The sequence below is a fragment of the Fukomys damarensis genome, unplaced genomic scaffold, assembly GCF_012274545.1.
Source record: "Fukomys damarensis isolate Sample0158 unplaced genomic scaffold, DMR_v1.0_HiC HiC_scaffold_28, whole genome shotgun sequence".
Lineage (NCBI taxonomy): Eukaryota > Metazoa > Chordata > Mammalia > Rodentia > Bathyergidae > Fukomys > Fukomys damarensis.
Window position 1 is genome coordinate 11,208,345 of NW_022900940.1, and position 25,544 is coordinate 11,233,888.

General features: G+C 34.4%; 1 protein-coding gene across 4 annotated transcripts in view; it reads left to right on the top strand.

The window, feature by feature from the left end:
• The window catches only part of LOC104866129 (contactin-4), a 536,780-nt gene that overhangs the window by 11,661 nt on the left and 499,575 nt on the right, over window positions 1–25,544 (top strand). Inside the window, exons 2-3 of one of the 4 annotated variants that reach the window (XM_033756986.1) lie at window positions 12,815–12,912; window positions 19,089–19,177. The exons of the other annotated variants lie outside the window; for them this stretch is intronic. The gene's annotated coding sequence lies outside the window, so the exon portion shown is untranslated. The remainder of the gene's footprint in view (window positions 1–12,814; window positions 12,913–19,088; window positions 19,178–25,544) is intronic. 4 annotated transcript variants of the gene reach the window in all.

The window sequence follows — 25,544 nt, forward strand, 5'->3', positions numbered from 1 at the left end:
CAATAAGATGTATTTCTTAAACAGCTTTTTGAGTTACAATTTTAATTCACTGACTTTAGAATATTCACAGAACTGTGTAACCCTCACCATAGTCAATTTTAGAAAATATCATCTCCTATGGAAACACCATCCCTATAAATATTCACTGTTTTCTTTAAAGTTCCTCCAGTCCTAGGCAAACTTTAATATCCCTCTGTCTTTCTGTATTTGCCTATTATAGATATTTCATGTAAATACATCTTATAATTTACAGTTTTTGGTGACTAGCCTCTTTCATTTCCCTTTGTATGTTAAAGATCCATCAATATTGCATCATTCATCTTTGCCTCATTTGTCTCTAGGTTATGATAATGTTCTTACATGTTAGGTATACCACATTTTTATTTGTGCATCCTTCATATAAAGGACATTCAGTAGACATTATTTTAACTCAAAAATAATGTACCTTTAAAAAGAACATAGAGAAGCTATAATAGAAAAAAATGATTCTTATTAAATAGTTTTACTTATATAAAACAAAAACCTACATCGTCTGTTTATGATCTCTATAAAATAAATGTGTATTACAACTTTAGCCCCCTCATGCAAACTTCAGTAGCGACATTTCCCCCAAGGTTAAAAGTGTAAATATAGACAGATTACATGATTTATTCTATGAAAGGTGAAATAGTTTGTCTTTTCTCCTTACTAAGAGCAATATGTTCAACTTTAAAAAAGGGATGGTGTTTAGAAACTAGTTGAGAGAGCAGGACAGAAAAAAATTAATTCTAGCTCAGCTTTTTGGAGGTTTAAAATATTTGTGTGGGAGGATGAGAAATGGCATTTAAGGTCTGTCAACCAGTCTGTAAAACTAAAAACTTTCAGATGGAAAAAGGAATCAAGCCTCTATTTTCTCATTTCTGAAAGTACCAATTGATACAATAAAATTTAGAGCACACCCATACTGAGATTAGATCTGTCCTGTCACTGAATATGACTACTTGGATCAGAACACCTATTAGGGAGAAGGCTGTGTCATTGCGCTGGGGATAGTGATGTTATTCATGCAGTGTGCGTGCACCTTGGAAGGCTGTGCAGATTGCATTTGATTACCACTCCTGTGTATTGATGCTTTGTAACTATTCTGTGGGGACTGCCTTTTCTCTTTCCAATTGAAAACAGGTTAGAGGAAGGATGTAAACATGTTAGTGTTACGCAAGGAAAAAAGAAAATATTTCCATAAAAAATACCTCATTGAACTGAATCATAAAAGATAGTATAAAAATACCAACTGGTTGAAAGTTACTAATATTTTCAGAAAACTTTTAGTCAATGCCAGACATTTTAAATTTTTTATGTTGGAGTATGACACAGATATAACTTTCACTTAGTGAGTTTCAAAATAAAAAAATCAAGTATTTTACTTAAATGCAAGTTACTGAAACACCTGTATTGAACACTATGCATCACTATAATATTGTGGAACACAAAACACTAATATAGTAGTTTACATTTTATAGAATCTCCTCGCTATTTTCTTTGATTTTTCATTCTGCAGAAGTCAAGGTTTTTCATTTAATATTGTTACCAACAAATATATGACATAAAACACTATCAGTATCAAATACTGGCTAAAACTTTTGAGTATGTTTAAGTAAATGAATGTGGCCAATAAAACTGAATGATCTGGGAAACAGGCTAAAACTCACTCTTTCTCTCTGTAATGTGAGGCACAAACATCCATGCACACAGTGCTGTGTGAAGATAGGGATTAACACTGTCCCCTCACCCCATTACTGTTCCAGATAAACATCTGCTTTACAAGGTAGACTCTTATCATAAACTGCAGCCCATCAGTTAAAACTGAATCAAGGTTAGCCCTAGACAAAAGGTACAGTATAGAGTGTATGTATTTAGCAATTTAAAAAATATATATTGTGCCTTTATTCTTTGCAGGAACTCTGGTTCCCTCCATTACCCAGCTCCTTGCAGTTTTTACCCTTCCATACTTTGCTTTCTCTCCAAATTTTTAGTTCCCTGTCTAAACATATTCTTAGCACCTATAATACTGTTTCAAGAGATTTTAGAGTAAAAAAGAAAATGAAATTAATTACTATTTCAGTATATCAGATTATTTTACCTAGGCCTTATGGCAAATATAAAGGGTGATTTTTTTTATTATGCTCGAAATTTCCTGATTGGAATACAAATATAAAAGTAATCTCCATTCCTTACAAAGGCAACTGTTAAGAATTTGGGCTAGGGATTTGGCTGAGTGGATCTGCCACCTTCCTCACAAGAACAAGGACCAGAGTTTGATCTCTGGTACAGGAAAAAATAAAATAAAATTATTAGTGAAGATAAAGGAACTAGTTTTATAGAAGCAGCCACTTTTAAAACATCTTGCTTAATACATAGTTAACTAGAAGGAAAAGCAAGTATACATTCCACTGTCAGAAAATTTCATTGAACAAACATATATGAATATTATGATAAATATTCATTGCATCCTTTAAAAAGTTATTGTACTAGTGTGTGTAGTCTATTGTATTTATAGTTGATGTATCTTTTTTTCTTTGTTTAATTTTGCAGTACTACCCAGGCTGATCTAAAACTTCTGCACTGAAGTGATCTTCCTGCCTCAGCCTTTCAAAAAACTGGGGCTATGAGTGCACACCATCACAGTCCTGGTACTTCTATATTTTGATAGAAAAAATTCATTTCCTCCTAGAGTTCTTTTAATATATAGCTAAATAACCACATATAAATATTGTGGGCAAATGGAAAAAGAGATCTTATTTTTATCAGGAAAAATGGGACTCATGATTATGTAGGCTCACCAGAGGTACTAACAAGGAAAAATATATGCAGTGAGTATTGTCTTAATCATTGGTTTGTGCCATCATTGGACAAGTAAGACTCTGGGAATTGAATTTAAATTTTAAATTTCCATTGTTGACTTTTCTTGTGAATTCAGACATTTGATGAACTTCTCTAGACTTTGACTACTCTCTAAGAAACTGCAAAAGACAGATTGGGTCATCCTAATATTTGTTCCATTTCTGGAATTCCTAGAGGATGATTGGTTCCAGCTAATTTGAGTACAGTAGGGCCTGTGCATTTTTTAAGAATGTGTGAAACAAACAGCCACACAGTTTGTTTTTTGTTTTGTTTTTTAAACAAAAATGTTTAATTAATTTTATTGGTACATTTGCTGTATACAATATAATGACATTCATGTTAGAAAGTTGTACCTTTGATTATCTATTATGGAACATGGCCAGGTTAAGATTACCAGGCATGTGATGCCACATTCACTTACAAAGTGAGCATAATTTATACTCGAAATCAAATTACTCCCATATAAACAAACATCATTTTAGCACAGATACTAATAAAATCATCCTACAGCATGTGTGTTATTCAATGATAGTGAAAGTAAAAATGATTCGACTGATACTATAGTATCTTATGGACCCATTTCACCAAATATAATTTTGCCCATAATACTTAAAAAGGGAAAATACTGTGGTGGAACATGAGAGATCTATTTGACAGTGACAATTCTGTCAATGTGTGATTGAGCATATCTCGTCACCTCTTAGGGTTTGAAATGATATTTCTCTCAGCCTTAACTCTCATTTTTCATGTTTAACTTGTAATATAATTTGTTCTTATCTTGAGTATCATAGTTACTTATTGACTTTGACATTTACATAAAGTAGAACATTTATAATATAAATATATGTGTATCTGGGCACAGTGGCTATGCTTATTCCCAGCTGAGGCAAGAAGTTTGGGAGTTCAAGGCCAGCCAGAGGAACTTAGTGGACTGTATCTTAAATTAAAAAATAAAAAGAGGCTATGAATATAGAGCAGTTCAGAAGTAGAGTAGTTCTGGGTATGGTTTGATCCTAGCTCTGCCAATATGTGTGTGTGTGTGTGTATTTATAATTCATATATTTCCTATTTCCTATTACATAAAAATAACAACTATAAAATGAGACAACTACTCAGGAAACCAACAAAAGAGGAGGCAGTATTGATTTTAATAGATGTACCTTCCTGATCAGACAAGTTGATCATTGAATAGGCTAAAATGTTCATATCCTGTTTATTTTTCTGGCTCAGTTGTCTTGCCTCCTGAGTAACTTGGTGATAGTGACCACATGGTGATGCGGATGATGATACCCAGCACAATGATGGCATCACGGGCAATAGGCATCGCCAGAAAATCTTGTCCTTTAACACCTACTGCTTTGATTTAAATTAATGTGTTTCTTCTATGTCTCTAACACAGTAGATGAACTACTTACAATTGAGCAGTTTTCATCAGCAAATAGTGAACCGCACAGATGCTTTGCTTTTTAGATTCTCCTAATGTAATGCCTAGGCTGTATCATCACACTTTATTTCTGGCACTGGAATCATTAGTTTCTGTCATTACCAGTGCAGATTGTCACAGATTCTGTACTAAATCCACTGATTTGAGAGCAACAGAAGCTTCTATTTCCAAGTTTTTTACTGTCTTTCCAACATTTTCACAACAATATGCATTGGCTTGTTATTCATTTGAAATAAATAATAAAGTCCTGGTTCATCACTGCCTGCCAAGTGCATTATATGGTCAGTGTACTTTTAAACTCACTTATATACTCTATTTTTCCTTCTTAAAACCACATTGAATGGACTTGACCTCAAATTTTCTTGTGATTTAATTTTTATATATGGGTTTTATCCTGTCATACTAAATTTTTCCTTTTGTTATGTGGAGAACATTTATTTAGACAAAATTTTCTTTGATAAAATATTCTTTCAAATTGTTTTATGTGACCAATAAGTGTGGTTTAGCTAAGGAATTACCCCATGCCTCATCTGAATTATTTGGAAATAGACCTCTTTGAAATTTAAGAATAATAGAGAATAAACTACCACTATGATTTCAACTATTTTTAACCATGTGTCAAAGCTTTCCTGGTCTTTTAAGTTGTTTTTAAAGTTAAGTTCGTATGGTAATTTTAGAAATTGTGTCATCTTCTAGATAGTATTTACTAACAGAAATGACTAGAGACATAAGAAATGGCTGGAGAGCCTTGAAAAAGAATCTCCCATAGAAGAGGAAACATTGGGTGGCATTAAACTTCACCCTGTCATCTATTAGTGACTTTAACTATTAATTTTAAAGTAATAAAAAAAATCTGGAGATTCTGCTTTTTTCTTTGTTGACCAATAATGGAAACAATTTCATTTATTGCTTCAGGATGTTTCCCTTTCCCATGGGCCTTGCTAGACCAGAGATTAAAAACAAGAGGCTGAGATAGGATGAGTAGAGCCTGGGTGGATGCTGACATATTTTACTCATTTTTATTAGGCATAATAAAAATGCATTTATCAGACTAAAGGAGGGAAAGTTTGGGGGGAACAAATAGGATATATTTTAGGCATAATAAAAATGCATTTATCAGACTAAAGGAGGGAAAGTTTGGGGGGAACAAATAGGATCTCTGTCATCCATCTCTGTCATTCCATCTCTGTCATCCTTTCATCCTTCCAAGGTGGGAGGCAGTAAGACATTAGGGATCCAAGCTCTTACCAGTAACCGGTTTTCCTTTAATTTTTCCAGTACGTAGGTAATGTTATACTCTGCACTGTTCCCAGCTACAAATGTGAGAGCAGTATAATGACTTCTCATTTGATGTCCATTTATTTTTTTCAGCCATTGACTGTCTTTCTTATTCCATTTAACAGAAAATCCTAGTCTTTCTTGACTCTTGTAATGAGGTGTCTGACCTTTTCTGATCCCTTTTGTATTATCCCTAGAAGTGAAAATTCAATCTCATGAGTGGAATTCTCTTCCCTGTATTAATGGCCATTAATGCCCTAAAGAGCCTAATGCACACAATTGAACAAATTTAGACTCCAGTAAAAATCTGACTTGATAGTTATAATAAGTCATAATAAGAATTTATATGATGTATCTATCTGATATCCAGCAGAAATACTTTGTGGCGGTGTTAGCTCTAACACTTGATCTCATAAAAGACAATTCTTTATGAATTGGAAAATTAATACTGGGACTGCATTACTGGACTAGGGAAGGCCAAACTGTGTTTCTCTGTGCTGAAATGTGACAGATTTTGAGAGCAATTGACATAATTATTAATTCATAATGGACTTTCACATCTTCACTTTGTACAATTGATATTCTAGTGGCTAATTTAGTTATAGATACTTATACATCTCCTGCTTATTACACATCAATCTAGAGTTAAGTAAGAAAAACTGGTATTTCCTCATGTTTTCACATTATTTTCCCTAGGTTTTATGGCAAGTTAAAAAGACAGTTCTTTTTTTCAGCCAGAATGTTCATATTAGTGGAAAAGGTTACATTACTCTGCAAGTAATGTAAACTCTGAATGCTTTTCTTCATCTGTAAAGTAATGTATCTATATAATAACAAGAATTGATTCTGGATATTCCTCATGTCTATTCCTGTGCTTTGTGATGGAATTAAGTCATATTGCAGCTCATTTTTTAAAATATAATTTTGTCAGTGTATCGTATGAGAGCTTGTTTCTCAAAAGATGTCCTTCTATATTGAACGTCCAAAAAATAGAATCAGTTTCAAAATAGCTAGACATCTTGATTTTTCATGTTTGTCAACCAAGGAGATATGTATGTTTCAGGTGATGAATATGCTTATTACCCTGATTTAATCCTTTCAAAAGGTGTAAATCTATGATAACGTCACATTACACCCCAAAATGTGTACAATTATGTGTCAATTAAGAAAATTTAGGAAAATATAAAGTCAATTTTATCTGTATTTTAGATAATTTTTCCCACTGTCAAAGCTCCACTTTTAAATTTTCCCTCAGGTTTTATACAGCTCTCTCTTTCAGATGTAAGAGTTTGTACTTTTTTCTGTTTCCTAATATGTGTCTCTTCCTGGATGTTTCCTACCTTCTAAGTTTCAGTTGTGGGTTTTCTTTTATTTGATCATAGGCCCTCCTTGTGCCCTATTGATAATAATCAGTGTAGTTTCAAGGTGCTTTTTTTTTTTCTTTTACTGGTTGATGCCCAGTCTTTCATTCAATTCAAGGCTCTCCCTTCGTCTCTTCACAAAGTTGCTTGCTTTTTATTGTTTCTATTTAAAACTGACTTCCCATCTGTGTTTTTTATGTTGTTTATCCATCCTTCCATTTTCCACTATAGAGATTCACTTCCATGTTCTAATGTACTCGCTTTTGTTATTAAGAGAATCTCCTTCATATGTTAGACATAAGCAGGAACCCTGTATTATCTGTTTATATTTTTATATCATTCTTCTAGTTTTGAATATTTTGATAGTAAATCTTTACTTGTCCAAGCATGTTAAGAGACCCTCAAAGTAGATTGAGTCTAGTATATTCCCTTTATCAAAACACAATGAATTTTTGAGACAGATCTAAGGTGAATCTGGAACTCTGGCAGCTTAGTAACGTGAAGAAATCCTTCATCTGTACAAGCTGTGCTTTGAAATATATTCAGTGTGCAACCACACTGATTTGCTGTTAGCATGGAGCAAGATCAGTGTGTAGATTTTCTGTCACAAGGCAGTAGACAAAAGACCTTGGAGCCACCATCTTGCACTCCAAACTTGATTTCGTTTAGGGAACTGTCTGGAAGATTTTTAGGCAGAGATTTAAAAGTGAAGCATTTCAGACACATATTTCTATCATATAACTCACAGGCGACATTTATATATCAGGAAACATTTTAAAAACTAGATCTATGGATAAATTTCAAATATATAAAGTTCAATTTGAAGGAAAGTTTACTCAGATGCATTCTTTCATCCCTATTTTTAAGCCTAATCCTATTGCTTTAAGTCTGAATCAGATTTGCAGAGCTAAAATCATTAGTATACTTCCCCAAAGACTGGTGGTGATATTTGATTTCATAAAATGAGACAAATTTTTATTTAATTCACTATTTTTTAAAGAGCTTGACCTAAAAGTCAGCATCCTATCCTAAAAATATTAAATTAATGTTCTCAAATACATATCATAGGAACAGTTGGCCCCACTGAGGTGAGGTCATATAAAAGTAGCAAACAGAGTTTAAGCCCTGAAAAAATTAAAAATAAATATATATTTAAGATATCAAAGCCATTGGTTTTTCTAGGTCAGCAAAAATAGCTCTTTCCATTTCCTATCTCAAAAGTGCAATATTGGATATCGAGCTGGTATTATAGAACACAATGTGGAAAATTTCAGGCTCTGGAACCCCACCATGTAGTTATATCATGGCTACAGTGCTTGACGAATATGACCTTGAGAAAGTCTTAACCAACTTGGGTCTGCCTATGCTACTGTAGTGTATAAAAAGAAGGAATGATTTCTGAGTTTTGAGAGAACTGTTTTTTTATGCACATGGATATAGGGAAAACTAGAACACGATTACTGCTTCTTTCTATACACTATGTTTATACAGGCATAAATGTGACATACATAGTTGGAATACTATTTTAATGACATTTAATTTGCTTGAACTGCTGAGGTTTCTCTCATTCCATTAGGGTAGAACTTATAGATGAGTGTTGGTAATTCTGAGACACTGCTTGGACAATCTAGCAAAACATTTTTTTTTTCTGGTACTGGGGACTGAACTGCGGACCTTGTGCTTGCCAGGCAGATGCAGTGCCACTGAACTACATCCCAGCCCCTGGCTGGACAATGTAAAGGGAAATATCAAGATGAAGATTTAAGGCTGCAGAATACTCAAAAGCCTAGCTCTTTTGCTTGTTCACCTCCATTTTGCCTTATATATATCTCTCTAATGTGAAGACATTTATATCTGATTAAAGGTGCTTATTGCACAGATTATTTGTATGGATGAACACTGTAAATGGAATAAAGCTCTTCTGGGGACATTTGACATTTTTTGACCAGGATATTTGACTTATTCTTGCAACTAACTACCTCCTGAAAATTGAGAAGAGTCTTGATCTCTAGGACCAAGATCAGAACTATAATTTTCTACACACACACACACACACACACACACACACACACACACACCCCTTCTTTATCCAGTATCCAGTTGATGGGCAGTTGGGCTGTTTCCAACTTTTAGCTATTACAAACTGTGCCATTATAAACATGAGTGAACATATATCATTGTGGTATGATTCTTTGAATTCTTTTGTGAAGATACCCAGCACAGGAATAGCTGGGTCAAAAGGGACTTCTCATCCTACTTGTTTGAGGTATCTCCATATTGAGTTCCAGTGGTTGCACCAGTCTGCACTCCCACCAACAATGAAGAAGGGTTCCTTTTCTCCCCACAACTCCACCAGGATTTGTTATTGGTTGATCCTTGATGGCAGCCATTCTTTCTGAGGTGAGGTGCACTCTCAGTGTCATTTTTATCTGCATCTCATGAATGACTAGTGATGTTGAACATTTTTTCATGTTTATTTGCTGCTTTTATTTCTTTGTCTGAGAAATGTCTGTTCATTTCAGATGCCCATTTTTGAATTGGGTCTTTATATTTGGGAGGGGGTCTGATTTTTTTGAGTTCTTTATATATTCTAGATAGTAGACCTTTGTCTAAGGGTAAAATAATAAAACATTTTCCCCACATTGTAGGTTGCCTCTTAGCTCTGTTGGAGGTTTCTCTTGCAGGCAGAAGTCTTTTAAAAAGATGAGATCCTAGTTATTGATTCTTTGTGCTAGTTCTCATGCTACTGAGGATTTGTTCATAAAGTTTTTTCCTATGCCAATACCTTGGACAGTTCTACCTAATTTATCTTCCAGAACATTTAGTGTTTCTATTTTAATATTTTTTTCTTTAATCCACATGGATTTTAGTTTAGTGCATGGTGAAAGACAGGGATCTAGTTTTAATCTTTGGCAAGTTGAAATCCAGTTTTTCCAACATCATTTATTAAAAGGATATCTTTCCACCAATGAGGATAGTTGGCTCCTTTGTCAAAGATGAGGAATCTGAGTATGTCTGAAGTTATTTCTGCATCTTCTAATCGATTTCACTGATCCTCAGGTCTGTTTTTTTGTCAGTACCATGCTGTTTTTATCACTGTGGCTTTGTAATATAGCTTCAAGTTAAGGATTGTGATACCCCCTGCCATGTCTCTGTTGCCTAGCATTGCTTTTGCTATTCAAGGTCTCTCCTGATTCCAAATGAATTTTTGGATTGTTTTCTCTAATTCAGTGAAATATACTGCTGAGATTTCAATCAGGATTGTATTGAATCTGTATAGCTGTATTGGAAGTATAGCCATTTTCGCTATATTTATTCTTCCTACCCAGGAACAAGGGATGTCTTTCCATTTTCTTATATGCTCTTCAATCTCTTTTTTCAGGTATCCACCCATGTATGTATCTATCCACACATTCATACATCATAATTGTTCACCTTCTCCTCTCATGGTAGTAAACAAACTGAACAGAAAGGAATTGAAGGTGTATCTCCTGTTTCACAAACACTGGAAGTGGAATGAAAGGCTCTTCCTTTTCCACAATTCTTCCTCCAAAAGTGAATGTTACAGGTTGAATTGTGTCCCTTCTAATTTTGTCCTAGATATGCTAACCACCCCCCACACAAGGATATGCCCTTATTTGAAAAATTGAATCACTGCTTAATTAATTAGTTTAAAAGACATATGTGAGTATCATCGCCCAATATGACTTTAACATTATGAAAAGGGGAGATTTTGACACACATAAGGACAACACCATGAAAGACTGGTTAGAAACAGATCATTTCCTAGTGACTTTTGAAGGAATATAGCCCTTTGACACATTGATTTCAGACTTCTAGCCTCTAGAACTTTCACAATATAAATTTTTCTTGTTTGTGACATTCAGTTTGTCATACTGTGTTACAGCAGTCATGGAAAAAACAGTTCAGTAAACCTTGAGCTAATATATTTCCCAAAATTGTGTGAGGTGTTCTTGATTTACTTAGCAACATACTATAGATATTTTTAATGGCAACAAATATGGCTCTGTGTTATTCCTAAAGTTAGTTTATAATAACTTTCCAACTAAAAAAAAGTTAAACCTGAAATATACATCAATGTACTAATTTACCTATTAGTTCTACTATAAATTAAAATTCTGCAGGTTGATATTGCATTGTTTAAATTTGAAGCTACCCATTGCACTTATTATTTAGTAAAACTTCTATTTTATATATGATACTTTATGTTATAAATAAATTAATAAATTGGCTAATCTTTGAAATCAATGAAAAAGCCAGTAATAAATATAATCCCTAATTGCAGTTGTTTTTCTGTTTCTGTATTTACATTTAGTTTTTGCCTATGTACATGTATATTTTATGCATTTTTCATCTGAATAGTCCTATGCAAATGTGAACATGTACAAAATGTTCTGTGAATTTGATTATACTACATAATATGTTAAAGTATACTTTTTCCATATTACCTTTATGGAATATTTTCAATTAGCATCTAACAACTCATCAAATATTTATACCCAAAATATTAATGTAACTAGTTCTTATTATTGGACATTTATTTAGCACATAGCTTTTAGCATTAGAACTTGCCATGTAGGTCCTATTACTATTCTAACCATGAGGAGACAGGGTCAAAGGTTAAGAAATCTTATAGAGAGTGGGGGACTTAGCTCAGTAGTTCTGCTGCCTGCTTTGCAAGCACAAGGTCCCAAGTTTGATCCCCGTCCCCCCTCAAACAGAAAGAAAGAAAGAAATCTCATGGGTTTTTTGTAATTCCTTCTATAAGGATTATTAAAAAGCTAGAAAATAGTGAAATTGGCTAATTCAGAATGGCAATTTGTTCTTGAAATTAGTATAAATCACCATTGCAGAGAATAATTATATAGAGAAAAGATTCAATTATAATGCTACATTTTATTGTTCAGAGTCCAATATTTTGAGAATATTGAGTACTCTATCAGCTGAATGTTTTAGCTGCCTATCTGAACTCAACTTACCCCATACCTATAGCACATTTCATTTTAAGAATTCCTGCCATTTGGCAATAACTTCTTTATAGATAGGTCTTTGGAAAAAAGTAGATTTTCTTAGTGTGCCAACTCTAGTATTTCCCCCTAATCTCCACCTAAAATAATAATCTTGAGAAAAAAGTGCTTCACAGTACTGTAAAAATAAATACTATATCCCAAGGGGACAGTAACATGAATTCTTTTTTATTTACAGTTAGAAAACAAACCCAGACTTTTTCTCTTTTACCACAGAGCTGATCTGAAAATCAGTGAGGTGTTCTGGTTTCATGAACTTGATTTCTTTTCATTTTTTTCAAAGTAAAGTAAACTTATAAAATTAATGTTATAAGTTAATAAATTCTCAAGCTTTGCTCCCTGATGTAAAATATCTACATACTTCAAAAGCTATTATAGAATCTTTGAGATAAAGTATTATGTTTTCTTCTGATAATTGATGTTCCAGGATAGGAAACACTATGCATGAAAATATATGAAGTAATGGGACAAGAAAGGTCTCAAACTTAGGATTTTAAAAAAAATTTTGGAATATTTTCAAAACATAATGAGATATCTTGGGGATGGACCCAAGTCTAAACATGAAATTCATTTATTTTTCATGCACATCTTATACACATGATTGAAGGTAATTATCCATACAATATTAAATGAGCTCAGGTGTAGGTTTTCCCTTTGTGACATCATATGGGCATGCAAAACTTTAGAATTTTTGAGTATTTCAGGTTCCAATTTTTAGAACAAGGATGATCAACTGTACTATAAATTGCACTTGTAGGTTGAAAGCATGGAAAGAACTCAGAATTACTCTTTTTATCTTGCAGATTCAATAGCTATTTGGAAGGAATGCCTTTAAACAGAGATCATCTGTTAGGATGAAAGTGGCAGAGGAGGAGATAATACCTTAATCTGCAAAACCAGTGTATGTATTAGCAAGTATATTTTGAACTAATAGATAATTAAAAGGATTGAGAATCATAAAATAGTCATCCAAGTAGCCATCATAAATGATCACACACAATTTTATTGCCTTTCTTTTGGATGTATATTTCCTCCAATTAATAACAAACTCAAGTTTAAGTATGGCTCCATTTTAAAACTCATCCAGTTATCTTTTAATTGCATGGTGTTGCATCATAGTGCTTGGCGCTGTCCAATTGAGCCTTCAAAACAGCTCATTTAGAGTCACATATCTCACAGACACTGAGTATTAATTCTCTTGCAATAAAATAAAAGGTAATCGACAGGGAAAGAAAGGATATGGGTGTAGGGCAGAGCGGAAAACTAGGATGAGAGATAAATGTAGTTTATTTTGCTGCCACTCCATGTACTGGAAGGCATAAGATGTAGATTGTTATACATACATAGCAACTTGAAAAAAAATGACAGATATTTCAGGATAGTTTGGCCTTTTGTCTGCAGAAAATCTAAATATGGATAATCTATGGACATAATAAAGGACTACAGTTAATCAAATTTCATGAAAATAGTTTAATACATAATTATGTGTCAAATACTCAGAGCACATTTTAAGAAAAAGTATATTTTTGTAATAATTATTTCATTATTCATTTTGATCTAAAGTTTAGCTCTATGTATCTGTGAATGAAGAAGAAGAAATACTTTGGAAATTATATATTTACCCCATTTAGTCTATGTCATTTCTTCATATGGAAAAACGTGTTTCTCTTATTTGCAAAATAATATTAATAAAGGAATTCAATGAGAAATTGCATCAGCATGGGAAATTATAAATTTATAAATGACAATATGGCTCGATTTCACATATTTACCGTATTCTTTCCATGTGATAATAAAAATAAACAGTCAAAAGGACACCCATACCACTAAGGAAAGTGACCTTGAACACTTTTTCCATTATTTTTAGTCTGAGCTTATGTAACTTTTCTGTTTATTTTCCCATTAACAATGGGAAGATGAACAGAATAAAGTAGGAAGAATTGACATAGAAGTATTATCAATTAATGATTGTAACCCTAGTATACAAAAGAATACAGAAATATTGAAACAGTAGGGTTATGAGTATCTGGTTTGCAGATGAGGAAGGTGAGTCTTCTGAGTTTTTGACTATTATGTAACTGAATCCTTGAACCCTCTATATTACTTTTCCCTAGTTTAGTCCTTGTCTTTCTACAGTGATCTTCTGTGACTCAGAGCTACATTTAAGATATTTGGGGAATTACTTGTTTGCACACTTAAACTAATTTGGATTTGAACAGTCTGAAGTGGAGTAACTATGCATTATTTGTTCCACTGGCATGTAAGAGTGTTGGCAAGTGGGTGAAGATAAGGAATTGGACATTTCTTTTAGGTTTTTGTTCTAGAGTAAGGTGAGGGCTCAATATGTTAATAATACTAAATTTTATACATATATAAAGTTTCCTATGTGAACCAAACTTCTTAGTATTCTCTTACTTTGTAAATAAGTCAAGAGAAAAAAACTTCTTTCTGTATGAAAATGCAGGATAAAATAAAAAAGGAATGAAATACAATTCTCAAAGCACTTAGCATCATTTCCTTCTTCTTAAAATAGGTATGACAGAAGGTAAACTTTGGGATTTTAAGACTTTTCACTGTTCGTGACACTGTATCTCCTACAATTGTCACATACAATTTTCTCAGGACACCTGATCGACCCTCTCCAAGACATTTGGTTTAAAATTAATTGGCAGTCAATGGCAGAGGGTAGAGTCACTTAAATTTGCTGAAGCAAGCATAGTGGCATGCACCAGAATACATGTCAGATTGTTCTCAGACTGCCAAGGGCAAAAATATATGCCTAGGGAGGCTGTGCTGGCACTCCTATGTTGAAAGCCTCCTTCAAGTCTTAATTAGCCTGCAGTGAAGGGAGTCACCATCTTGCTGGCTGTCCAGGATGCCATTAGGCAGGGCCACCGACCTCAACAACGCTGATATTGGTCTCTGAAGAATTGACTTGTGAGACTAAAAGGTGCTGCACAGGTGTTTCCAAGTATTTTAAACCGGCAATGTGTAGATTATGTGTAGGTCATTAAAAGTAACTATCAGAATGTTTAGTAACCCTGAGCAGGATTCATGCTGCAGGTATCAGCGTACCTTTAGGTCCCTAGCACAGAGCCCCATATTATCTAATACTATGTTTATTTTTAGCCCAAACATAATTACAGATTAAATCGTATGTGGAGCAGATCCTCTTGATAAGATCAGGAAGGCTTCTTGAAGCAGGTTGGTTATGAAATAGCTGCAGCCACCTGGCCTCTCTCCCACCAGTCTGAACTCCTAGATAAATGAGTCCTGCAATCACATGTTGGCAATTTCACTTAAGTAAAACAGGCTTTCCAGGGGCCCAGATTGTGGGTTATGCTTGTGGATATGATCTGAATCCAAAGAAAGACAAATAGCAAATATAGAATAGTAGAGAATGAGAGACAGATTCTCAGTAGTGAACTACCACCATGGAATCTTCTTCAGAGAAAGAACATAGACAAGAAATAATCTCTAAATGCAGGACCTATACTTCTGAATTTTCTTTCTGTTCTTAACAGCATGCCCAGCAGCAGCTGATGTAGTAGAAATTGTCCTGAATGTCAGATTAAAAGCTCCAGAAGGTTTATTTCTGCAGGAGATTAAGGTACAAATATTTCTAGATTAGTCTCAGGGTAGCAAGATCAACTCACAGCATGAGGCTTCTGCCATCATGGAGATGCTTTCTGGTACTTTTTCTTCTCTCATAAATGAAGTGGCAAAATTGCCTCTTGAATCAAATGGAAGAAGTCAAAATGCTGTTGTGTTAGATATCCTGGGGAGTAAGTGGCATGTTTCCTGGGCTGGATAGCAGGTCAGAATTCAGGAAGGACACCCAGTTTTCTCTGAGGATATAGATTAGAAAATGCCTGACCATGTTTCTGTTGTGTCCATGATGAGCTTAAAAATAAACATTTCCACCCGTTCTGCTATCATTGTAGTTAGTATCTATTAAGAGAGCTCAAGTGAAAAGCATTAACACAGGTTTATTTTATGAAAGGTTACAGTAACATTGTGTAAATGGATATGCCATAGGACACACCAAGAGAAACACTTACAATTTATTTTGATCCCAGTTTCTCTTGGAAACTTGCTTTTGTCAGTTGCAGAAAATATACAGATCACTGGCTACCATTACTTTGAAAATAAAGAAGAATATAGTTTGACCTGAAAGGAGTAGAATTCTAATGCTCTTGCGGCTATAAAAAAGAGCTAAGTACCTAATATTTAATTTGACAACAGCACAGTGTGAAGACACAGCTGTCCACTTAAAGCACACAGATTAGAAGCAAACTTTGAAAATAAAACTCAACACAAAACTGTTGCACAAATAAGGCATGGTAGAGAGGCAGCTGTGCGTGTATGAGCGTAACCAGGATTTCCATCGTAGAGCTCTGTTCCACCAGCAGGAACCTGGCCAGCCTGGAGTTTAGGACCTGAGAGCGGGTAGCACTGAATAGGGGCTTAACTCTGAACTTAGTTGTGCACTCATGTTTGGAAATACCATGGGCCAACTGGAGCTCACCAGCTTTACAGCTTTATTGATTTTAGCATCAGAAGGGATAGCAGGGAGTCAGAACAAGACAGTTCTATTACTCTCGGCACTACTACCCATTCCTGTGTCCTTACAGGGAGTTTATGGACAGACAGAATAAGAAATCTTCTTGTTGCATTCACCAGTGACCTAAGTATGGGTCAAGAATCAGAATGATAGCTGGTTATGGTTGGGCTTGCATGTAATCCCAGCACTCTGGGAGGATAAGGCAGTCTGAGTGAGCTGACAACTTAGCAAAACTCTTGACTCATTTTTTAAGTGCTGTTCTATTTTGCATATTTTTCTTCTTTTACATTTATAAATTCAGTGCTTAAGGAGTTGTTTTACCTTGAGTATTTTTCCCTACATATATTGAGAAAGAAATAGTATCTTCCTGGTATCTGTACAGTGTTCATGTGTATTTTTCACTTCTTTCTTTTTTTTTATTTTTCTTTTTTCTTTTTTTTTTTTTGGTACCAGGCATTAGGTCCTTGCACTTGCAAGGTAGTTGGCGGAACTATTGAGCTAAATCACCAGCCCCTACTTTTCTTTCATTCCGTAAGTTGCTTGGTATGGAGGTATGCTCTCCTAGGATTTAACTTTGCATATTGGATATATCTTCTTTGTGTTTTCCTTTACAGACAGAGAAGAAAAGTCTATTATTAATTTAATTTAAAAACTTTCCTTGATAGTAATATATGTTTTACAAATTCATATTCACCATACAAGAACAAGTTACCAAATCTAATAAATTACTTATTCTCAGACTTCATTTGCCAATATTAATCATTGTACCATAACTGCCATTGATATCCCTATGTTTTTATAATTATTCATAGTTCAGGCGTAAATGCTATTATAAATGCTGGAGACATATTTCTCAGTCCTTTGTTCCTCTTTGAAGAAGATAGGAAAAATTACTCTTTTGCATTTATAAGCAGATTCTGGCCAATTAAGTATCAAAGAGCATCATCAAGAGTTTCTTCCCACTCAAAAAATTAAATAGAATATTTCCAGTCATCATAATTCAACTAAAAATTTTAGAGACTTCTAAAATACACTGTGATTGGCATTGTGGTAGATTTCAAAAAATATGAGGATATGGACCATCTCTCTCTTCAAGCAACTTACAGTATAATTGGCCAATGGGGAACAAAGCACAAATACAGTGGACAATTACAAGTCCAATTATATACAGATACTCCACTGAGTAAGTGGGAGAAGCAATGAAAACAGAGAAATGGCATGAGTTGTCTTGGTCACTAAGATAATTGAATGAAAACCAATGTGAGCAAGATCCTAAGGTAAAATTTATGCATTTTTGCCAGAAAAAAAGAGTGTTCGAGTGAGGGCAAAAGTGAAGGCAGGGAAAAGCAGAACTATTGGATAAGATGATTATAGTAGTTTTCTTTTATTGAACATTTAATAGGTTCATATAATATTGATTAATTTTTGCTAAGACATCTAAGATATATTTAGGCATTCCAGTGGAAGAATTTAGTCACAGATTGGAATTAGGTATCGTGGCAGACATATAGGAAATAAGGAAGATAAACACTAGAGAAATCAACAATAATTCTAGGTCTTCAAGCCTAGGTGACTGGAAGAACAAAGTATTTGACTGAAGAATTGATGTCTTTTAATAGATGTATTTTGCAGAGAAAAACACAAAGCTTGTTAAGTGGTTTCTTTCTTTATTTTAAGGAAATGAAAGCTTTAAGAGGAGGTATTCAGTAAGCATTTGAAATACAGTACCTGAAACTCTAGGGAAAACCATAACTAGAACAATGGTTAAGAATCAAAGGCTGAGGGGATGTAGCTGAACTCAGTAAAAGCACTGTGCCGGCCAAGCACTGTGGGCATCCTTAGTGACATTTTATATCAAGAAGACAGGGAACTGAAGTAAATTTTTATTTTTCTTATGTGCAAAGTGAGCTTAACAACCAGGTTTGTCATGATACTATGCAAATTTCCACAAATCACCAAGGTACTATTCTTTCTTTTGCTAGAGATACACAGATTAAATCAGCAAGCTAAAGAAGCCCCACTCTCTCAAATACAAACAAACAAATCAACGAAAAGAGAAGAGAAGATTAGCATAGAGCAAGCAGAATGTCAGCTCCCTTTTATTCCAGAGATGTATGGAGTATGTTATATGGCTTTCTGTTGATTCCTTACAAATATAATACAAGTGAGGCTGTGGTCAAGCAGAACTAAGACCCACTTAACTGGGTTGATGTATCTAGGCTCAAGTGGATTGAAATTTATGGTAATTTCAGTAGTAGAACTGAACATAAAGCAAGAATGTTCAAGTATTTTTAGAAAACCAGTAGCATAGTACTTACAGAATGCAGTAGAGTAGAGAAAATTCCAGAGGGTTCACAGAATAAGGTTGTGCTAAATTTTAAAAATAACTTTAAGGAATAAATGTTGGAAATGCTCATGTCCAATTTTTGTTGGTTAACAGAAACATATCTTCCAGTCTAAATTAGCAAACACAAGTTTGATATCTTTAGTTTCTAAAGTGTTTTGTTTTTCAGAGTAGAGTTGGTACTTCATCGTTATCTGGAAAAGTCCATTTGGGAAGCAACATTTGAGCTGGGGCTCAGAAAGGATTTCATTTGAAAAGGTGGGCATATAGGGTGAAGCGAACTGACACAGCAGAGCTACATAGGCAGAGAAACATGAAGCAAGCTCGTGAGTGGGAAAATTCATTTGACTGAATCACAATTGTGTGCCAGGGATACTTGAAGATGTGATGGGAAATGTCAGTTAGAATATGAATGGAGATGATCTTTTAGGCAATATAAAATGCTGTTCTCTCATGGATAAGTATCTGGAGACTGGAGTTTCAGCTGGTCTCTGCCACTCAGCCTTTTCTTCAGAATCATTTGACCTTGTCAAAATGTTTAGTTCTTACCTATAAATGATGGTGTCCGGTTTGAGGCTGGCGTGTTGTCTCTCCATGATTCTGCACAGCAAGTTTCTTTCCCCATCTGGGGAAGATCACTAAGTGATTGGCTGAATGCCAGATGAAGTAATTGACTTCAGTTTAGGAATTATATATTATATCTATGTATATATATATTTTGTACCGGGGATCGAACTCAGGACCTTATACTTATGAGGCAGGCTCTGTGCCACTGAGCTAAATCCCCAGCCCATATTTTATATATATTTTTAAAAACACTTGCATCTTTAAAGGGAAGATTCTTACACAGCCTGGTGAAAAGCTCACATTATAAGAGATGCTGAGAAATTAAAATTTCCACGGGACTGAATTTATATATCACCATTCACATTCATTCTGAGCTATATATATGTTTTGTTTGTTTGTTCTTTTTTACCCATGTACCTGAACTCATTTAAGTTAATATGTTTGATGTATTTTGGACATTCATCCCAAGACAAAAACTGGAAATTGTAATGGTTTATATCTAGATGTCACCCCAAGCCTCATGAGCTCATAGATGAGGCATTTGGGAGGTGAAGGATCATGATATTCATCAGTGGATACAAATCAGTGGTTTGGTCCACTGCTGAGTCTTTAGCTAACTGTGATGTGGGAGGAAGTGGGTCACTAAGGGCATGGCCTGGAAGGGTTTGTCTCCCTAACTCCTCTCCTGATCGCTTTCTGGTTCCCACTGCCATCCCATAAGCTGTTTCTCCTCTGTCATCTCATCCTGCCTTGGAGCCAGCACACTATGCACCAAATCCTCTGCAAACTGCAAATCCAAATAAAATTCTACTTTAATTTGTGGGTGGCTAATATTATGTCTCAGAGACCAGGAAAGTAACTAAGAATCCAAAGTTCTTTATGTAAAGACTAGAGTCAGAGGGTTTCCTTGAAATAACTATTGAAACTTTTAATATTAACATTAGCTTCTAAAAGGAGTATAAAGATATATAATAGTCTTCCCAGGGTATCAAATGTCAAACATGATGGTAACTAGCATACAGGGGAAAAAAAGAAGACCATAGGCTAAAAGCAGTAGCAATATTTGTCGAATGTTTTGTCAAGAGGGAAGCTGGAAAGGATAAAGGAGGTGAAAATTTGAAATATAGGATTTCAGATGAATTCTGTTGAAGTAATAAACAAATAGAGAAAATACTTATTTCTGCATGTATACATGACTACAACTTACCAATATCTGAAATCTCTTCACTGTTTTCTATTAAACTGTTGACTGAATGACTGACACTAGCAATTTACAAAGTAATCTTTACTCTGTCCTAATCCAACCAGTAGTTCAGTTAAATTGCATATTTTAACCCACTTAATCTGAAAGTTGAAGTTTTTTGAATTTTTGCATTAAATTCATACGTTACCTAGAAAAATTCAAGGAACAAGAATTTGAAGACAATAGAGTTCATTATTGTCTTATTTACTTTTCTCGTTGCTGAAATAAAACACTCGACACTCAAAGTTAAAAGAGGAAAGATTTATTTTAGCTTACAGTTTCTAGGGGTTTCAGTCCATACTCAGCTGGCTCCATTGCAAGGCGGATTGGCAGAGGGGTGTTGCAGGGGAGAGTCTTTGGCATAGAAGAAAGCAGGAGACAGTGAAGCAGCAGCCTGGGACAGCTTCCCTTTGCCTCCATCCCATTCAGGCTCTAAGCCTTTTGGGCGGTGCCACCCATATCCAGGGTGGGGCTTCCCACTGACCACTCCCAGAACTAAAATCAACCAATTAATGGACTAGTCCAGTATCACACATCCTTAATCTCACTATCAACACACTCAAAATCCAGCCACCTGTGAACCGGCCCTCTTGTGAGAACATGAGCCTTTGCTGGAACATCTAGATGTCGTGACAGTTATGTCCCATTGTTATAGTTCCGAAGATGGATCACTAGGCATTGAATGGCTAACAACTGAAGAAACAATGAGATCATAAACTCATTTCTGTTGGGAACTACAGTTGTGTATTTTCTTTAATGGTCAAATTGGAATAAAATTAGATCATATGAATATTCTGTACATAGTACACAAATTGATGTTTCATTTATTTCAATCTATAATCACAGACTTTGTTCATCCCTATTCATATGTGACCAAATTTAATCTTTACAGTGAAGTACTTAAGGTAAATTATGATACCAGTATGATTTTTTTCAAATGATTTTTAAGTCTTGCTTGTCATTGCTAAAATTTCCAAAATATTTAATGTTAGTAAATTATATATTTAAAATGTATTTTAATGTACTAGTTGCAGCATTCTTTGAGGAAAGTGGATTTATATTTGTAAACTTCAACTTCTGCTTACAGAATATGTATTAGTTTCTAATTGGAAATTAAAACATAAAAATCCAAATATATTTTGTTTAGTTCACATTTCAGTTTGAAAAATACCACTGGTCAGTTCAGAGTTCAGGAATAATTTAATATTTTGTCAAGTTTTATGGATAATTTCACCCTGTATTATTAAGACAGTTTTGTGTAACATATTAGTAGTGGGGCCTGCTGATTTTATATAAACTTAACATCCTCAAAGAACACTTAATGTTTGACAAAAGTACAAAATATTAATTTAAATTAGGAATTCTGTAAATGGCTAGGGAGGAAGTTATTTTGTAGGCTGCTTGATCTTTGTCACACTGCTTACCTCTATCGTTGTATCTGTAAGGGAGTCATAGGCAATGCCAGAGTAAGTAGGCATGGTTATGTTCCAATATTATTTACAAAAACAAATAAATGGGCATGAGCGCTTAGGATTTAGGGTGTAAGGCATAATTTGTAAGAAATTTGTTTCAGTCCCATAATGAGAGTTTTAGCCCACAGATCAAATATTGCCATTTCTTGTTAAGTATGACAAACAGCCAAAGTTAGTACTGAGGATACTTTGTCCAATAAGATGCTCATGGTTGAAAACAAACTTCTGGTTCAATGTATTTTGTAGACAGCATGTAGAACACCTCTGCTTCTAGACACTTAGAGCCCCTATCCTCTTATTAAAAGCTTTGAAAAGCCCTAAATAAAGTAGTCCTTCTACCTTGATTAACAGACTTCCCAAAGACATCCAACCTTGAATTCTTTTCAGCATACCAGCTTTTAACATGTTTCTGTTTATTATTTAGAAACATGTTTCTAAACTGATAATATAAATGTCTATATAGATTGTCTATGCATATCTTTATTGAAATCTATTAGATGTCCAAGTCATTTCAGAAATTTTTCTCAACAAAGGGACCCAGGGAAATATTAAACTTCTCATATACTTCTGAATGATGTTCTTATAACTTGTTTTTTATATCATAGTTTAAAGGCATTTCAGCATGTACTATGTGCATACTTTTCAACACACTGGTAAATGAAACATAACTTTGTCTCTCCAGTGCATAATAAAACCAGATAAAGATACCGGTTTCAATACTGTCTGGTAAGTGCTTTAAGAGAGAAATTCTGGATTCTTCCAAAGCACATGTAAGAAGTACTAAACTAATAGTATAAAGTCAAAGAATCTTCCTGCACAAGTTAAACTAAGCTACACATTCAAATGTAGCCCCTGAAAGGAAGAAACAGGTAGGCATTAGATACACAAGTAAGGACACAAGTTTAGCAAGGTGTAGCCAGCTAAGGTTAACAGGTAGTGTAACTGTAATCTAGACTTATGCTGCAGAAATGGATGAGAATTAGGGTAGAATTGTCTTTCCTTGAATTGTAAAAGTAATGCAGGTGGTGGAAAATTGCAGGGAGGAGATTGATTAAATTTATAGTAAGGTCATAAAATTGTGGCTGGAGCATAGAGAATGGACAACAGCAGCGATGGGGAACCTTTTAGAGCTTTTAATGATACAACAGCCCACTGCAGCAGGCATGCCATAGGTTCACCACCACTTGACTGGAGGGACTGGGCTGCTCAAATCAGGAACTCTTCTCAAGCTGTTGTAAAGTTTTCCAAGGAACAAAACTTGGTGACTCATTTATTCTCTGTTTTTCTCTGAGACAAGAGATACACTGCACCCTCCTAGGTTAGAGTAAGAAAACAAGAATCGGTAATATTCTCTGTAACTATTTGTTTGCTATTGCAAAGATTAAGCTATTCTTTCATTTGAGGGTATGAAAAATGTTATTAAGAGTCAATAATAAAAAATGTTTCTGAAAAATTTAAAGGAGGCTTTATTGTGCATTTATAGTATGGCAGAAATTGGCACCAAGTTGCTAGCCTGGTGGTTTTGTGTGAAGGCTGTGATTGACTGTGGAGGCAAACCTGGGAATTTTCCTTGGCGACACCAATTAGCCTGGAAGAGTCTGACCTTAGGTCTGTTTTAAGACCATAGAACTGGTGGGTATGTACATATACACATGTGTATTTACACACCCTACCTGTCCTCATATACCTGTACTCTTTACTGACAGTATGTTTGAGCTATTTTTGAAAGTTATTCTCTATTAGAATGCAGCATATTATGTTCACTAACAATATTTGAAATAGAGCTACCTGAGGCTGTCTAGCTCAGTGATCCACCAAAGGATAAAAAGGTTTTATTTAAAATCTTTTTCCTGTATAGAAACAAATTTTAAATTCACCTGGAGCTTGCAAATGTTTATTAGACAGACACACGTGCCTACATGCAGACATGCACACATGTGCTGCACATACACACATGCACAAAATCACATTTAATATGAACAATATGATTTTACATATGAATACATATGCCTATAACATATATTAGTTAATATATATTTAGAAATATAATTGAATGAAAGTGAGATGCATTTCCAAATGTTTTTACATTTCTAGGAAATAAAATGAATGATTAAAAGAAAGAATATACATATTATGATTCACATATTTTCCCCATATTTTGGCTATACAAGGTGGAATGTGTATCCAACATAGCTTAGAAATGTGATTTCTAAGATCCCAGATTAAGTATGCGTGGAATTTTTAATAAGAGGTTGTTGAAGATAAAGATTAATTGCTGAAAAAAAATCACACAAAACCATAGATAAGGTTTGGAGATCTGTATGAAAGAGTTGTATGCTTGGAGCCCATGTTAGTATCAACAATTGAGAAGTAATATATGTATCTTCCAGTTCTTTTCTTGATTTCTCTGAACATGTTCATCATGACTCCCAGGCACCTTCCTCAATAGTGTGAATTCAGGAGAGTGTAGAATCTCTTGAGAGAAACGGATGCCAAAGCTTAGAAGTGCCACAAGTCTATCATGACAGTTGGTTGCCTTTGTATCTCCTTGCCAGCGGCCCTACATGAGGGCTTACCAAATCAAGTCAGAGAAAATACCCACAGACACTTTTTTCTAGTTAGGAAAAATTTGTTTTCCTTCCACCTGGCACAGCTGACAGTTGGAAGAGAATTTCATTGTGATTATACAGGCTATTATTTTCCCTCTATTGAGGTTAGCCTCTCCTAAGAGAGGTGGTTTTCTTTTTTTCTTTTGGTTTTCTCTCTTACAGTTCTATAAGGTAACCTGAGAAGGAGGCTTAGCCTGAAATGAAAAGCTACAAAAGTCAGATGTATGATTACATCTTAGGTATATTTACAGATGTACGAATGAAGGTACCACCAAGTCATATTTTACTAAACTTTTCACCTACTCCCAAAAATATTTTATTGAAACTTGCAGCTAAGATGCAATACATGAGGGATTTCTGGGTAATAAAGACTTGAAATGTGTGTAGGCATGCCTTTAGAAAAAAATTATGAAATATTTTCCAGTGTAATTTCAACTACGTAGATTTTCCTTTGTTCTCTGCAAGATGAATGAAATAGTGTCAATTTCAAATTTCAGTTTATTTTATCACAAATTACAATAACATTCTCAAAATGTTTTTGTAGATAAATCAACTAAATCTTAGTGTCTATAGATGACTAAAATAACTAGTCTTTTCTTTAGCAACAACATTCTCAGACTGCTAACTTAAGGATAAAGTTTAATGACAGAAAAAAAATTTTTATACAGTTATTACCAATTTTGCATTTCTATCCTTCTCTACATAGAACTTACATTTCATTGTAAAGAGCTCAC